A 13,206-nucleotide genomic window follows, 5' to 3' on the forward strand; every position below is an offset into this window, starting at 1 on the left:
TGTTGCAAGGGGTCCTTGTTTTGGAAAATATGGTCCATGCATGTACAGAATATGCTAAAAATTTAAAAAAAAAGGTTAAACTCATAGGATGCAGTGTAAAAACTATCCAGACTTTAAGAAGTAATTGAATACTCACCAAGTAATATGTGATGTCTTTGGCTCCCTAGGCATGTGTGATAGCAGTTATTAAAAGCTTTCTTGCCTTCTTAAATTCATCTGCATAAGTAGTAGAGCTAATTTGTTGTCTCAACACTTACAAAAAATTGTCGACAAGTTCCACATAGCCTTGATTTGTTTGTTGTCATGGTTGCTCAAAAATCTTCTGGATTTTGCTCCACCCATTGAAACATCTTGCAAAACATCACTCGTTCCTTTTGAAAGAGTAGGATCTTTTTTTAGATGCACTTGACCACCATGGAAACCCATTCGAGAGAGCAAAGCCTCGCATTTTTCTATGCACTTGTCTGCAAGTTTACTCGGCATAATAGAATATGCATAATCAAGATGGAGTCGAAGCAATTTGTCCAAGATTCCAATCTCCGCATGCATTAAACATATATGTGCATTTTTTTAATTCATTGCTAGAATTGGATCCCAAATCATAGAAGACGATAAGTAGTCAATGACGTTTACACTATATCTTGATGGTAGTTTTCCAACCTCATGTTTTGCAAGCCATCCTTTCGTTCATGTGCTTGCCATGCAATACAGACATGGATACCTGGTATTGGCACCTCCACGTACACCAAACATGCACTTCAGTGCCTTAAGGTCGGCACTCAAGTGCCATTCTACAATGAAGTCACCCATGCCATCTACATGGAGTTGTTCACCTGCATTTTGGTCCAGTATAACAGAAGGGATGTCGGTCTTCAAAAAGAGCCATTTCAATGTATCGTGGTTTTCTACTAGTATTTAAGCTGCTCCAATCCACCATAGCTCCATTTCTGATTGAGTTTTATGGTATGGGGAATCAAGCTTACCCTGGCTATAATCCAATGCTCTATTCATTAGGGATATGGATACTCTTTCCATGTTTTGACATTTTTGAATTTGAGCCTCATCCAATTTCATAACAAATATAATTTTTCCTTCACAATCTACTTCTCGCATTTCATAGTATCTCATCATAGCAGATTGAACTTTTTTTATACTCATCCAAATGTTATTAAAAAAATTATTCTCAAAAGAAGATTTTTTCTTCTGTTTTTCATATGGCATCATTCACTCTATATGATAGTACTCTCTAGAATGTTCGGGTATTTCTTCATTTAATAGAGTCCTTACTTTGCCAACATTGTGAGGCCTAGGCAATCGAAAATATTTAATCTTGCAATACTTAAGGACCTGAAACCATGCTTTAGGGATGGCCCTATAACCCCTTCTACTCACCCCCACTGTGTCACAAACTTCTTGCATTTGAGAAGGTTAGACCAATAAACCCATACCTTTCAGTAGATTTTGAAATACCAATTTTTTTTGGGTTTGATTTTTGAGAAGTTTTAAAAGTTTCAAAACATCACTCTTATTCATTACCTCATTCAAGAATCTCACCCTTTCTTGAACATTGGAGATATCAAATCCTCAAAGGCTGGTCACATGTTCTCTAACCTTTTTTCCTTTGTCCAGAACCATATGTTAAGTTTATTACATATGTCATTCATTTTACTCGTCCTCTTAATCCTATTGGATTTTCTTTTAAAGTGTGAAGCAGATGATTTCCTTGTCATCATGAGATGTGTGAAAAGATGGATACCTTCTAGTGCTGGGATCCGGTCGATACAAGCTCCCATCTATCCATAGATCAATGTGTTTCTTCCCCTTGTTGCGAAATTGTTGTGCTTCATTCACATTTGTAGCTGCTCTTTGATAGACACTCCACGTAGTAGCATATTCTTGGCTTAGCTTAATGTTCAAGTGAGACTTGCAATTATCACTAATGGAAGAGGTATTACTCATTGTAAGTAATGAAGAGCACACAAAAATTATAATGGAGATAACGTAGTAGCAGAGCTTCCAATATCAGAAAAGAAGAGAGAAAGCTTGTGAAAGGTCAAAGAGAAAAAAGAGGGATTGAGTGATTCAAAAGTGGAAAATTTTATTTTTTGCCAAGTGAAGTAAATGAGAACAAATTTCGAGGTGAGCTGCAAAGGAATGTGAAGAAAATGATATCTTTTTGAATATTTAGAGATATGTACCTAAATACGCTTTCAATTGTGTAGATATGCTTTAAGTAACCAAAATAGCCAAATTTGGAGCCATTTTGATCATCACACCGGCTCTGCTAATTAGTAAGTTAACCAATTTCTTACATAGCCCCTTTTGAGTTGTTTTTGGCCCTAATGAACTGCACACCTGTATTTTTTGTAGCCACATTCTCTCTTACATCATCCCCCAAATCATCTTTTACATCATCATACTAACTTACCATTTCATCAAAAACGTCATCCTTGCTCACCCTCACTTTACCCATGACACGATTGTAACACTCGTACCCTTTCTGCTCAAGGAAATAGCCAACAAACACGCATTTTTTGCTTTTGGATCAAGCTTACTTGTTAGCTCATCCGGCACATGCACATAAGCAATATATTCAAACACTTAAAAATCTAATACATCCGGTTTTTCACTCGTTGTAGCACAATCACAGATGAAATGAAACAATTGGTTTACACATTTTGGAGGGAAGAGACCCGTGTATCCCTTAGCCTTGCCCGCTGCCACTCTCGCTACCGAGCCCGCAACTACCCCCGCCACTGCCTCCGCCGCTGCCCTCTTCCCAGCTAGCCCGCAGCCAGCTACCCGCTGTCCACCTGTCCCTTGTCGTTGCCTAGCCCGCTACCTCTCCCTCTCCCTTCTTCCTTGTTGACGGGCTTTGTCAGTACCATCGACGTGCTCGGTCCAGCAGCAATCTTCCCTCTCGTCGATGATCCTTCGCTTCTTCTCCACAGCAGCAACAGCAGACACAGATGGAGGCTCATGCTCCACCGCAGAGGGACTCCAATGAATCCCCCTCGCCCGACCCCGTTGAGCCCACCATTCAACTTGCTCTCTCACCGACAGAGCAAGTGAGCCTAGCCGTAGAGGTAGAACGCCTGCAAATGAGTTCCATCATCTGGAAGATTCTCGGCACCAGACTTAGCAGAGGAGAGCTGCGTGATCTTCTATAGGCTCGCCTTCTTGTGGAGGTGGGCTAGATCTTGGATGTTTAGTTCCTTGGATGAGGCTACTATCAAATCGAGTTTGAGACCTCCGAGATGGCATCCAAGGTCATATCCATGAGTCCCTTGACCATCCGAGCAGTTCGAGCCCAATTTCGATAGTGGAGACACGGTTTTGATCCAGCTTCAGATGTTCTAGTAGAGGAGGCAGACCTGTCCATCTCCGTACGCTTTCCTGGTTTGAGGAGGGAGTACCTACCACTTTTGTCCAGGATAGGCTTAACGATTGGGACTGTCCTAGAGACACCTCGCATGGCAGACTCACTACTTGCCAAGGTGGCCAGCATTCCCTCGGTACGCGTTCTGGTTAGGGACAACCACACTCTCCCAAAGGTCATCTTACTTCCTTGGGTGAGTGGGGGTTGGTTCCGACAGAGCGTGGAGTATTCGGGCCTCCCAAATCATTGTTTCATTTTTTGAGAGATGGGCCATCTCGTGAAGGCATGTCCACGGAGGAGACCCCGACCTGCACCAAAGGCCCAACCCCAGCCCTCAAAGGTTGGTCAGCATCAGCAGGCAGAGCCACAAAGTACACAGGTAGAGCCACCCTCCAAGCCTAGGGCTCAAGCAGAGGAGGACTGGCAGTACGTTCGTGGTCGACGTCAGTAGCGGCCACCGCGCCAAGCAGGCACTCAGAGTGATCCTCACGCTCCTACCTAGTAGCAGTGGTTTCCCACAGGGAACCAATTTGACCCTCTTCAGTAGGAGGATGTCCCTGCTCCAGCCTCCACCTCAGCTTCACCCTCGACAACCCCCCCTCCTCCTCCCGAGTTCCTTCGTACTCCCGCTCCCCCCCTCCCCCCTCTCCCTCTGCCTCTCCACCTCACCCTCCTTCCTCTGCCGATCCCCCTTCTCCCCCTGCTCCCTCACCTCCTCCCACTCCTATCCCACAGCCGTCCCAGGGGGCAGGGCCTTCCTCAGCTGCTAGGAGATCTCTTGGCAGCACCTTTGCCACAAGTCGTTTGGCGAGAGAGGGACAACCTTTCCTGTGACCTGCTCTTCTGGTGCACACGTCTCTTTTTGTAGCAGTTCCTCGTGGTCTGACGAGCTTCAACATTCGTTGTCGTTGGGATTTCTTTGCCTATGACTCTACACGGTTTCTCAACGACCCCTCATTAGACCTTGAGGTAGCCTGCTTCAGAGTTCATGTATTGCTCCTTGCAGCTAGGGAAATAGAGGCCTTGGACTCAGCGGTTGGCTTCTCTTTTCCCCTCTACAATAGGGACCAGACTAAGTGGACTATAGACTCAGTGATGGAGTGGCTACAGACACAGTCCCTAGAGTTCTCTCACCACGTGGGAGACCTAGGAGTTACATACATGCTTCAGTCTCTTTGGCCATTGGCCAAGTTTGTTGTGACACCTCTAGACGCAGCAGGATGTAGACACATTGTGGTTCATTTTTTTGTTGACACGCAGAGCCCGCCATGTTGTGTACACATACATGAGGACTCCTGAGGTTTCTTTACACATGGTTCGATCTACTTGGGCTTGGGCTAGACACTCTTTGCAATCACACCTATCTCAAGGATGCTCGGTTGTGGATTAGTCCCCATCCAAGCCTGCCTCGAAGATAGCACGGTTAGCTTCTGCAGCAGCATCAGTTCTCTCTTTCTCGCCATGAGGATCGTCTCATGGAATGTACAGGGACTAGATGGGCCCTAGTTTCAACGTCAAAGGGGCCGACTACGTTAGGAGCTTCAGCGATGCCTCGTGGGAGGAGAGATTGGCCTTCTTATGTTACAAGAGCATCACCTATGTGAGAGCCGGATCAGACATTGTGGTCAATTTTTACGTGGACGGTATGAGACTTTTTGGTCAGCTGCATTTGGACCTGGAGGCATCCACCAGGGCGGGGTATGTATGACTATTGCAGATTCTTTGCAGCAGCCCATTGTGGGCAATGGGATTATTGTGCCAGACAGGGCTCAGTGGATCACTATGCAGGTTCACGGTTGTCTCGTGGGCTTCCTGAACAATCTTTTTTTTTTCCTGAGAAAGAGATCCTTCTATTAGTTAATGAAAACTGCCCATAGGGCTACATCCACCTCTGCAAGAGAGGGCTACAACAAGCATGATGGGGAGACTCTCCCAATGAAAAAACAGCATATATACAATGAGGCTAAATCAAGAGATGGGAGGAGGGAAGAGCCACACAGGTGGACAGTAGTGCCATCTAAGCACCCCCTGGACTATGGTGTAGAAAGGCCCAGGGCGCCAGAGTCGAAGGAAAGCCTCGTGGCGCTCCGGCATGCGGTCGGAGCTACCCTGTAGTCCCTCAAGCTGTCCCCTGAGAGTATGGATCAGCTCTAGCCAAAAGTCACGAACAGTCTCTGCTGGTGGCACAGGGCGAGCCTCAAAGATGCGGAAAAAGTGGGCCCGCCAGATGAACCAAAGTGTCAGGCCACTGATGAGCTCCCAACACTCCTCTCTCTCACTGCACCACTCCTATGGAGTAAGCTCTGTAGCAGGCTGGAGTGTAGGTCACCCCCCCTGCATCACTATCATCCTGCTGGTGGAAGATAGCTCAAACTGAAGTGACGGGCCGGTGAGTGTGGACCAGGCCGCTACCCCCCAAGTGTACTGTCGAGCCGTGGAGAGAGCAGGCATCAGTCGAAGAACTCGGAGCCACACCTGCTGGGCCGAGGGACAGTCCCAAAGACAATGACGCTGACTCTCCACCAAGTGGTCACAGGCTGCACATGCGACCGAGAGACCACAATGCACACAACTCCCTACTGCCGTGGTTCCGTGTGCAACCAACCACTGAAACAAAGTGACGCGCCTCGGCTGTCTGGATTCCCACAGCCTCTGCCAAAAGTCTACCAAGAACTCGATTGTGAGGCCCTCCTCCTGCCAATGACGTGCTACAGCGGGGCGGGCCTCTCTCTGTGCTACAAGTATATGACGTCCAAGCCGAACAGTGTACTGAAAGAAGGGGACTCCTTGGCGGTCTGCAAAAGAGAGGGGGTCCCTCCATAGCCACTCACCACGATCCCACTGTACTCGTGCCAGTGGAAAACACTCCCAAGCCCATAGCCTCCAGTGTCCAGTCTCAAGAGCTGTTGGGTCAGGGTCTATGACGCAAGTCCTCCCACAGATGCCCACAACTTGGATCCTCTGGAAACAGCACTTTTCTACCTGCGGGGCCTCTACTGCAACTCGTTGTAATCGTCCCCCACCCTGAAGCTCGAAGAACAGGGCTGGGGCAGTCTCTGAGCAGGCCCTGACTGAAATGAGAACCTACAGTCGTGTGAAGGCTCCCATCCACCGGGGTGCTACTGGCTCGAGAGGCATGAGCCACTCAGCTAGAACTGACTCTGAGATGTCCTGACACATACTCTGCACCCCTCTCATGCCCTATAGCTGTAAACCCTGTAGCTCCTCTAACAAACCTGTGAACTCTAGCCAGTCACCTAGAGAGCGCGCAGGACCTGCTGCCATGGGACCCCAAGAAACATGAGGCCGACTCCCAACCAAGTGGCCTCTCTGAGTGCTAACCATGGGGTTCCAGACGAGGGACTGCCGTAGGCGCTCCTCCGTGCACGTCGGTTATCTCTGCTCTAGGCCACGTCGTAAGAGCTCCCAAGATCGAAGCAAACTCACAGCGAAGCGGTCCTCCAGTCTCCTGCTCAAACCAACTCGGCGCAACTCTGTAAAGATCCATCTGGTCGAAGGTTTCCAAGGGCCTCCTGACTGAGGCACCCTAGCACGAAGCCTCTGCAACAGGAACTCCTTCCAGGGCTCCTCGCCTGGAAGAAGTCCTCTGACGACGAACTTACCAAGAAGGGCTCTGCTCTGCTGTGCTGGATCAATGATCCCAAGCCCTCCTTGAGAACAAGGAAGTGTGATGACCGACCAAGCCACCTTGGCTCGGGCAATCTGAGTGTCACGACTTGACCAAAGGAATTTCCTGATCAGCCTCTCAACCTGACTGATACAAGAACTCGAGAAGATCCAGCAAGAAGTGATGTACCACATAGTCGCCAACAACACCTGGTTCGCAACTATTGCTCTACCAGTCATGTTGAGCTCCAATGTAACAACTTTCTCCTAATGGACAGGAGAAGAGGAGCAATCTGCTGCTCAGGGGACAAGTCCAAACCAACCTGACAACCCAAGTACCGAACTGCAGTCCCTGGGGGAATCCACCTGAAACCCTCTCCTGGCATCCAATCTGGCACAGGAGCACTGCCAACCGAGAAAGCCACTGTCTTTCTCTGTTTGATCAGTGCGCCCGATGCACAACAAAAGGTCTCCAAAGTCTGCTCACATCTGTGTAGATTGGCCTCCTGGCCCTCTAAGTACAAGGCTGAGTCGTCAGCAAACTCATGAAGCCTCTCCTCTATGCAAGCAAGCTCCTGTCGAGCCTGCTGTAACTGCTCCTCCAACCATGGACTGTCTGGATGCTGCTCCTGCATCCTCTGTAGTGAAGCAATGCCTCGTCTGAGACGCTGCTCCTCCTCTCTCGCTGTAGCCCGTTGAGCCAGAGACTCCTGGAGAAAAAAAGTGGCTAAGCTGAGCTAGGCCTAAGGCCACTCTGTCTGCAGGCAGAGCCTGGCTGCCCATGCCCTCTATCCAAAGAGCCTCTACCCTCTCTCTGAGTGCTGAGTCCAACAAGACCCGCTCTGGGATGCGAAGCATTGTGCTCCCACTCCTCTGCCTGTCTGCCACTGTGAGGATCACTGGTGCATGGTTCGAGAAGGATGTCACTGCCAGGATGCCCATTGATCCCCCCAAGTCACTGAAGTGGTCACTAGTGTAGAAGCGATCTATCCGCGATAAATTCACTCCTCCCATTCTGCGGTCTGATCTAGAGAAGGCAAGACTCTCTGGAGGCCTCACAAAGCCAGAATGCTGCCATGTATTCGAGACCCTCAAAGTCATACACAACCTCTCCCAAGATGCTAACTCGACTCCATGCACAGTAGCATGGCTACCTCCGATCCTGTCAGAAGGGTCCTCCAATATGTTGAAGTCCCCTCCTACACACCAATGGTCAGCCTATGGCAAAGACTCAACAATCAGTGACCAAAACTCTGCACGAGCACTCGCCACATTGGGCGCATAGATGTTCAGGAAGCCCACAAGGCCACTCTGAACCTACATAGTAATCCACTGAGCCCTGCCTTGCACAATAATCCCTCTGCCCACAATGGCCTGCTGCAATGAGTCCGCAATAGTCATACATACCCCACCCTGGATGCCTCCACGTCCAAAAGCAGCTAACCAAAAGGTATCATATCGTCCACGCAAAAGCTGACCACATCGCCGAATGCGGCTCTCAAACAGATGGTGCTCCTGAAGCATAAGGAGATCAATCTCTCCTCCCACAAGGCAACACTGAAGCTCCTGACGCAATCGGCCCCGCTGTCGCTGAAAGTGGGGCCCACCTAATCCCTGCACATTCCACGAGACAATCCTCATGGGGAGCGAGAGAGAACAGATGCTGCCGCAGCAGCAAGACGGGCTACTTCGAGGCTGGCTTGGATGGGGAGTAATCCGCATCCTAGCGTCCTCTAGATAGGCGAGACTGTAGTGAGTGCCTAGCCCAAGCCCAAGCAGAGCGAGCTATGCATAAAGAAACCTCCTCTGTCCAGGAGTCCTCATGAATGTATACATAGCAAGGCAAACACTGCGTATCAGCAAAAAAGTACACCACAATGTGCCTACATCCTGCTGAGTCTGGGGGTGTCACTGCAAACTTGGCCAGTGGCCACAAAGTCTTCAGCAAATCTGTAACTCCAAGTTCTCCCATGTGGTGAGAGAACTCAAGAACCTGTGTATGCAACCATCCCACCACTGAGTCGAGGGACCACTCTGTCTCGGTCCTACCACAGAGGGGGAAGGAGAAACCAATTGTCGAGTCCAAGGCCTCTGTCCCCCTAGCGGCGAGGAACAAAGCATGGACCCTGAAGCAGGCTGCCTCGTGGTCTACTACGGAATCGCCGAGAAAGCGAGTGAACCCGTAGTCGAAGAAATCCCAGCGGCGTCGGAGGTCAATGCTTCTCAGACCACGAGGGATAGCTGCAAGGGAAGATGTCTGAATCTGCAGAGGGGGGCGCAAGAAGGGCTGACCTTCTCTCGCCAGGCGACTCGTGGCAAAGGCCCTGCCAAGAGATCTCCTAGCCGCCGAAGAGGGACCAGTCTCCTGAGTCGACTGTGGTACTGGAGCAGGAGGGGGGAGAGAAGGAGCTGGGGGGGGCGGAGGGGAAGAAAAGTGGGGTGGGGCGACAGAGGTAGAGGGGCGAGGTGGGGAGTGGACGTGAGTAGAGGGCGGGGGGGAGGAGGAGGAGGAGGAGGGAAACTCTGAAGGTGGGGCGGCTGGCGAGGGTGAAGCGGAGGTGGAGGCTGGCATAGGGGGCTCCTCCTACTCAAGAGGACCAAAGCCGTTCCCAGTGGGAACCCACTGCTGCTGAGTAGGCACCTGAGGGCCACTCTGAGTGCCAGGCTGTCGTTGTGGCCCCTGGCGTCGACGACCACGGGCCTGCTACTACCCCTCCTCCGCTGGAGCCCTAGGCTCCGAGGGTGGCTCTAAATCTGTGCGATGTGCCACTGGCTGAGGCTGAGGTGTAGGTCGTGGCCGCCTCCGTGGACAGGCCTTCGCTAGGTGGCCCATCTGTCTGCAAATGAAGCACTGGTTCGGGAGACCCGAGTACTCCACACTCTGTCTAAACCAAGCCCCACTCACCCAAGGCAGAAGGATGACCTTCGGGAGCGTGTGGGTATCTCTGACCAAAACTCTAACTGAGGGGATGCTAGCCACCTTGGCAGGTGTCTCCAGGACAGCCCCGATGGCGGAGCCAATCCTGGAGAGGAGTGGTAGGTACTCCCTCCGTAGACCTGGAAAGCAGACTGAGATGGGTATGTCTGCCTCCTCTACTAGCACATCCGAAGTCGGGTCAAAACCATGTCGCCACTGTCGAAAGTGGGCGCGCGATGCTCGAATGGCCAGTGGACTCATAGCTATGACCTTGGAGGCCATCTCGGAGGTCTCGAACTCGATCTGGTAGTACCCCCGTCCGAGAATCTGGACATCCAAGATCTTGCCCACCTCTACGAGAAGGCGGTCCTGGAGAAGGTCTCGCAGCTCTCCTCTGCTAGGTCGGGTGCCGAGAACCTTGCAGATGACCGAAGTCGCCTGCAAACGCTCTACCTCTGCGGCAAGGCTCGCTTGCTCTGTCGGCAAAAGAGCAAGCCGAATGGTGGGCTCATCGGGGTCAGGCGAGGGGGCTTCAGGCGAGTCCCTCTGTGGCGAAGCTAGAGCCTCCATCTGTGTCTACTGCTGTGGCGTAAGAAGAGGACGGCGGGCGGAATCTGTAACTTGGCATGCAAAGCACTGCCCCAAAATGGACTCAATGCTGTAGGTACCGATTTGCAGGATGCAACTGGGAGGAAATAAAAAGCAAACGGGCCGGGGGGGGGGGGGGGGGGGGGGGGGGGTAATGTGGGAGCGCTGGCAGCAAAAGGCGGGGGCGGCAATGGCGGGAGCGACTGCACCAAGGGGAGGGCAGCTGGCGGCAGAGGCGGTAGGGGCGGAAAAGGCGGGCGAGGTTGCAGCAACAGCAGTAGGGTGAGTTGTTACAGCAGGGTTAGGGTGGCACGTGGGCGAGCATAGCAGTGAGGGGGGTAGCGAGGGCTAGCGGGGGGACAGGCGGGCAGCGCTGGGGGGGGGGAGGGGGGAGGGCAAAGGCGTAGGGAGGGGATTACAGTAGCAGCGAGACCATACCGGTTGGGATTGCAGTGGATCATGCTCTCTTGACCTTTCCTGAACAATCTATGCACCCAATGTGGCGAGTGCTCGTGCAGAGTTTTGGTCTCAGATTGTTGAGTCTTTGCCGCAAGCAAAGACTAGTAATGGTGCATAGGGGGCAACTTCAACATGTTGGAGGAACCCTCTAACAGATTGGTGGTAGCCATACTACTGTGCATGGAGTTGAGCTAGCAGCTTGGGAGAGGTTTTGTATGACCCTGCGGGTTACAGATGTGTGGCATCATTCCAGTTTTGTGAGGCCCCCAGATAGCCTGGCCTTCTCTTGTTTGGACCGCAGAGTGGGAGGCATGAATCTATCTTGGATAGATCACTTCTACAATAGTGACCACTTCTATGACTTGGGTGGGATAGTTGGAATTCTGACAGGGACTTCCTTTTTGGACCATGCTCCAATAATCCTTACAGTGATTGATAGACAGAGGAGGGGGAGCACGATGCTCCATATACCAGAGAGGGTCTTACTGGACTGAGCGCTTAGACAGTGAGTGGAGGCTCTTTGGACAGAGAGCTTAGACATGCAGAACTCTCCTGCAGGCAGAGTGGCCTAATGACTTGCTCAGCTTAGTCAACTCTTTCTCCAAGAGTCTTCGGCTCGCCTGGCTGTAGCGAGAGAGGAGGATCAGTGTCTCCGACAAGGTGTTGCTTCCTTGCAGGATGCAGGAGCAGCATCCAGACAGTCCTTGGTTGGAGGAGCAGTTACAACAGGCTCACCAGGAGCTCGTCAGCACAAAGGAGAGGTGCCATGAGTTTGCCTTCCATCGACAAGCATCTCAATGAACCCAGGTGGGTGACAGAGTGATATGCGCTTTCTTTGAGGCAATGGAACCTCGTCATTCGCATGCCAAGGTTAGTCATTGAGGAGGCCCGACAGGTCAAATACTTCAGACCCAAAGGACATACGTGCAGTTGCCATTGATTTCTATCGTGATCTACTATCTGCAGAGCCTCAGTCAAAGCGTCAGGATGCATGCAGAGAGCAGGTGTGGGCACAGATTCCTGGCCTTGTGAAGACTGAGGAGATGCGTCAGAGGCTTGAACTACTACTACAGCTTGAGGAGTTGCACACGGCTCTTAGTGCACTCCCTCGTCGTAGTTGCCCAGGTGAGGATGGCTTGACTCCCAGTTTTTTCTTGGAGTACTAGGACTTGCTTGGCCCAGATCTCTGTAGTAATTTTCAGTACATCTTGCACATAGGAGAGATGCCTGACATCATGAGTGAGGGTCTGATCTACCTCATTCCCAAGGTGGATCCTTGGATGAGATTCGACAGTGGCACCCCATCACCATCCTCAACTCATCCTACAAAATTCTTGCCAAGGCTCTGAGTTTGAGGATCCAGCCACTTCTAGAGAGCCTTATACATGGGACTCAGACAGGTTTTGTCAAGGAGTGCAGTATCCTTGACAACATCTTTACTTTTTGGGAGGCTTTTATGCTAGCGAGGCTCCGTGGTGAGAATCTGGTGATTCTTCTTCTCGACTTTGAGAAGGCCTACGACAGAGTTTACTGGGACTTTTTGGAGGGCACTCTATGTAGGATGGGCTTCTTGGATGCTTGGATCAGAGGGGTGTCAGCTTTGTACAGACGGGCACACAGTTAGGTACTTTTGTCAGGAGGTAGAGGAGATCGTTTCATGCTCACACGTTCGGTCAGACAGGGATGCCCTCTTTGTTAAGTATGGAGCCTGATTTACCCTTGTAATTTTCTATGGTAAAAGCGCACATTTGTAAGGCCCCCATTATGAGGAGAAGCCATCGTGCGTGAAGGGAAATCACTCATCGGAAACCAAAATTTTCACAGGACAAGAATTAGGAGCAACTTTAAAGGCCTCGGGGGCGGAGGCCCCTGAGACTTTTTTTTCGCCGGAATATTCTTTTTCGTCGGAATATTATGGCCGGACGGCGGCCGGAAAATGGTCGGAAAACAACCGGTCGGTTGGCCGGTGGCCGGTAGTCAATGGCCGATGGCCGGTGGTCGGAAGTCAATGGCCGGTGGCCGGTGGTCGGAAGTCAATGGCCGGCGGCCGGTGGCCGAATTCAAAAGCGGACTTGTCTTCTCAAGGGCGGCCAGACATGGGCGGATTGGAGGGTCCGATTTGGACTTATTCGCACAAGGGTGGCTACACATGGCTGTCTCTCATAAGAGAGGGCATCCCTTTTGGCCTATAAAAGGAGGCCATTTCTACACACATTTCATAGTGTGAAGTTGATGC

At 51.0% G+C, this 13,206-nt stretch overlaps 1 pseudogene; it reads right to left on the minus strand.

Moving 5' to 3' along the window:
- Positions 1-246: 246 nt before the first annotated feature.
- LOC147461080 (uncharacterized) lies at positions 247-945 on the minus strand (annotated as a pseudogene).
- Positions 946-13,206: the final 12,261 nt, after the last annotated feature.

This window comes from Adiantum capillus-veneris, chromosome 3 (assembly GCF_014529385.1).
Source record: "Adiantum capillus-veneris isolate H3 chromosome 3, ASM1452938v2, whole genome shotgun sequence".
In the NCBI taxonomy this organism is placed as follows: Eukaryota; Viridiplantae; Streptophyta; class Polypodiopsida; order Polypodiales; family Pteridaceae; genus Adiantum; species Adiantum capillus-veneris.